General features: G+C 35.7%; 1 protein-coding gene across 8 annotated transcripts in view; it reads right to left on the bottom strand.

The window, feature by feature from the left end:
* The window catches only part of LOC129718679 (protein white), a 57690-nt gene extending 53798 nt beyond the window's left edge, over nt 1-3892 (bottom strand). For 2 of the 8 annotated variants that reach the window (XM_055669703.1, XM_055669699.1), the window contains exon 1: nt 3400-3892. The gene's annotated coding sequence lies outside the window, so the exon portion shown is untranslated. Of the gene's footprint in view, nt 1-3017 lie in introns of all 8 variants that reach the window. The other 6 variants (XM_055669697.1, XM_055669696.1, XM_055669698.1 and 3 more) reach the window with 6 other exon arrangements.
* Between the last annotated feature and the right edge of the window lie 977 nt (nt 3893-4869).

Here is a 4869-nt window from a genome sequence, read left to right as displayed (position 1 = left end):
CAACAATAAATTATAAGTCAGGAAAAAAAGACCACGGGATCATTTCGTTAACCCTTCCACCCCCATGCGTGGTCTTTTCGTGGTCATTTGACAAACCCTCCCGTCCCGCTCTTTATGACCACGTGGTTTAGGAACGGCCCCTTAGGCTTGTTTTATATGTATTCATTAATCGCTAGAAGTGATTTTTTTCCTTCGCTGTTCACCACTGACCCAACAATTGGTCGGCATGTAGCCAAACCGAACTAAGCGCCAAAAATATTATTTCGAGTAATCGGCGATTAGAGTTTAACCATCCTGTAAGTTTACTGCAAGCTGCTACGCACAATTTTTGATATATAATTATAAGCTGTTCGAATGATTTCGTTTTTTCACGAAGGATAGATTATTAGTTTTCACATCTATTGGTGTTTAAAACTCAAAATGGCGCTTGGTTCGGTTTAGTCACACGCCGACCAATTGTCCAGTGCAGAATTATTCTGCCAGAATGTAACAATATTTCAATTATGGGTCACCTCGCTTGATGTAACAAGCAAGATTATTGTTTTCAGTGACATTTGCAATTTAAATTATTCAATCGTATAAATAAGGTTACAACTGATTTAAAAAAAACAGTTAATGAAATTGTTCAGTTTCGTGAGAAGTGACGTATTTTCGTAAAAGTGGCCCGTAATTGTGCCAGACCATACTTGTGGAGGTACTGTACTAGGCTGCAACCAGGGTTGCCACATTTATTTCTGTATTTTTGCTCGAAAATATCTGTATATCTGTTTCACGGGCTAAAAAATCTGTATAAAAAATCTGTATCGAGCAAACTAAGAATGTTGGATAAAAAAATTCTTCCTTAAAGATTATATTTAAACTTATCAACATTTTTTGCTTTAGCTTAATTTTTCATTGGTGCCAAACTTAGGATTAAATAAAGCTACCGTTTTTACAACAGGATCGATGAAATCGAACAGCTTTGCAATTTATTTCACGAATTTTAAATAGAAACCCCGTCAAATATTTTGAATCGTCATTTTTCGCTTTCGTCCAATCCTCATCCCTCTTCTTCTGCAACGATACCAACATAAACAGCATCAGGTTTTTTTCACAAAAGATTGAAAGTCGTTGAATCGAATTTAACATTCCAAGAAATTGATTTCAATTCGAAAAGCAAAAAATTCTGTAAAATCTGTATTTTTGACAATATTCTGCAATTCTGTAATACAGATTCTGTATTGCTTTTTGAGTTCAAAAATCTGTAAAATACAGAAAAATCTGTATATGTGGCATCCCTGGCTGCAACATAAAATGGTAAATCTACACTCCAGTCAATCTGAAGCCGAAGAAATATGTAGAACGTTCGACCATTGGTAAATATTGTTTGTTAACGAAAAACGGCGACTATGCTAGTACTTGTATTAATGTTTAACTTAGGGGCCATCCACATACCACGTGGATAGATTTTTAACTAATATTAACCCCCCCCTCGTGGACAAATGCCCATATAAATTCTTTTTTTTTTTTGTAAGGTCCGTGGACATTCCACAACCTTCCCTACCTCCCCCCCCCCCCCCAAGCTGTCCACGTGGTATGTGGATGGCCTCTTAAATAGTGCCCCTAAACCAAAGGCCGAAACGTCATAAAACGTCTGACAAAAAATGAAAATAAAATTTGTATCGGCCTATGAAATTCAACTTAGTTTAAAACCATCTCTCCGTGCTTTAAATCGTTATCTCGAATTGAGGTTTGCTAAACCTCTAGAATGATCTTTAAAAGTTCCACGCATATCCTAGTTATGAAGTGGTTTACAATGTAAACAATATAAACCATTGAATAACATCGAGGTAAATCACTAAGAGGAATTGTCACAGTATTCTCCAAAGCTCAATCTCAAGATAGGACTGAACTGCTGAAAGTGTTTTTTATCAATGGTTTGCCAACCCACCTGATTAATTTTAGAACTCAGTATGATACCTATCATACTTAGGGAGAATTTAACCCATAAGTGTTATTGTATTTACATTTATAGTAATTAAGATTATTTCAAGCAATCTGTATTGATTTTATTACAGAAGCCAAAATTCGAGGATGCTGTCACTTCGATAAAACCAATCATTTCAAACGATTTGTTATTTGACTTTGGTCATATCCTGTGGCCGATTTGTCGAACATTTGCAGACTTTAAACACATCGCAAGGAATCAATGAATTTGAAACGTTCAAATAGTACGATACCACAATTAAATTATGTTGAGGCCACATATATCGATCAAAGCAGGTATAGTTTTAAATAGTTTTTGAATTTCTTTTCTTTCCATAACTTTTGAGCCACATATCAAATTGTTATGAAGTTTGTTATTTGTAAGTTTGAGAGATGACTCGTTCGTATGACACTAGCTATTTTCAATTAAGTCATATAATTTTGGAGATAATAGACTTTCTTTGTTTTATTAACAATTTTATACATAACGGTTGCTTTATAATAGCTTATAAGTTTATAAGTTCTATTATAATCAAATGAAATGGGAACGTATAGGGCAGCCAAACTTTGAAACCACGTATTCAATCATAATTCATCAGTTAACCCTTAACTAGCCCGCTCATCTGATAATAATATTGATCAGATCGATTGTGTAGTTTCTGAGATAATGAAGTTTCGTGATTTTCACATTTCGGTACATTTCAGACGAAATTATTGTTCGATTACAGTAAAATTCAATAGGGTGTTATGAGGCAGCTATACTTATCAATTGACACTAATTTTGTGGAAATCGGGTCAGCCATCTCTGAGAAAAGTGAGTGAGGTCAAGTAGTCTTCGGCACATGTTCCTTTTCATAGCTAGATTTCACATTTTTAAACATAACAGGCAAAGAAATAGTACGATTGCAAAACAAATCAATAGGGTCTTATGAGGCAACTAGACCTTCCATTTGACACTTTGGAGCACTTTTATACTTTCGGTTTTGCAAGTGATTGCTATACCTTCCTAGGAGAAAGGCAAAATATGTTTTAAATGCTGTGTTCTACTTTACCTAAAATGTTTCAGTTCAGCAAAACCTAAATTGATGTCGTTTCACTGGTAATCCTATCATGTTTCCGAAATCATATATCAAATACTTAGCCTCGTTGTTTAGCACAGTAGCAGATCGTTATCAAGGCTTGAATTGACAATAATTTCTCGATGAATGTAAGGTAACTATAGTTCCGAACCGGGCGATGAAATAATGAACACAGAAACTAAGAGGCTTCACTGGTATGTACAAGAGGTATAACTTGTCGAGACGGCTACTTCTTGTTGCAAAACAGTCAGTACGTAGGTGCACCTTTCATTCGAACAGACAATATTCAGAAGACTGGAAACAAAAATTGCACTTTTGTCGCTTGGTATTAAATTACTCACTGATCGGTTTTTACCTATATTCAAAACAAGTAGAGTGGTTCATGATTTCTTTTTTTTCGATTACACACAATTTTACAATAAGACAGTATCATAACAGTTGTAGCATTTACATCAATGATTGTGTACAAATGAACACGTATGAAAAACTGAAAACACGTGATATTAAGTTTTCCTCTTTTTTTAAATTGACTGGTAATTCACATAAAACGTTACTTTAGTCTGCCACCCTATCACTGATGTATGCACTCTTGAAATTTTTTCATTCCAACCGCAAATTCGAACACAATCATCCGCCAGCTATTACCGCCAAAGGAGACTCCAACTAGGTAGGTATAGAGTTGAATCCGTACATCAAATAAAACTGAAATCGAAGGAGCACGACTCTACTACCAACCAGAATGACGATTGAAACACAACTAAATATGCCGCTGGTTACATGATGCCAATTCTCGCATCCTTCGGCATGTTGCTGTCGGTGAACAGTTACAGTTGACTGGACAACTGTCGATTCTCATGTTGATCGACTGAGCACACTTCGGTATGACACAAACACAAACTTTATGGTATGCGTATTAGGGAAGTGTGCCGCTTCACTAGAAAAATAATGTGAAATTAGTATGGCTAAGTATAAGGACCGCCAGCGAGAGCATTGATAAGCTTTCTTTCCTATCGCGGTGATCAAAAGAAAGGTGCAGGTTCAAAGCTGTTAATTCCAGAAGTGATATTCAGGAACGACATCCACCAGTGTAGTTACATAAATAACGGATTTGTAGAGATAACTTTACTGAGGTTTTTTCCCGAACGTAACACTTCCGCAATGTTCAATTTCTTGAGTGTAACATTTCCCCGAACATATCACTACCCCGAAAAAACTTTTCAAACACTTTCTAACTTTCAATTTTGATGTTAAGAATCATATACAATCAACCTTACGCATAAAAATGTAACGAATAGAGTTTGAAGTAAGATACTTAACCATGGGCGTAGCCAGAATTTCGATTAGGGGGGGGGGTCAAGTTCTTCAAAATTTTAGAAGTCAAAAAATGGTATTTTGAAAAATAGCAACAAATACTAGTAGTTAGTGATCAACACGGATTTGCCCGGTACTTTTGCCACTGCAATGTCCTTAGTCAACCGAAAAACCTGTGCAATTCCACGCAACATAGGCCAAGCATTTCAATCAATTATTTTTGATCTGGCTGATACTTTACACAGATGTTTCAATGGGCTAAAAATGTCGTTAAAAATGCGTTAAAAAAATGGACTTTTTTCTGATGGTGGTAAAAAAATAACTAAGACAGGTAATTGAGTTTCATAAATTTCCTATGGAATGTAATTATGTTAGCTTACTTGCAAAAAAATCTACGATCTTGCGTGCGGCCTTCCGGCAGTTAACCGGAACATTCGCCATGGCAGAAGAAAACATGCGTGTAGGCATGTATTTTAATTCTTTTTTCGTTTTATTTATCAATTCCTCCTGAAAT

This window comes from Wyeomyia smithii, chromosome 1 (genome assembly GCF_029784165.1).
Source record: "Wyeomyia smithii strain HCP4-BCI-WySm-NY-G18 chromosome 1, ASM2978416v1, whole genome shotgun sequence".
Lineage (NCBI taxonomy): Eukaryota > Metazoa > Arthropoda > Insecta > Diptera > Culicidae > Wyeomyia > Wyeomyia smithii.
Note: the sequence above shows the minus strand (reverse complement) of the source record. Positions and strands in the feature narration are given on the sequence as shown.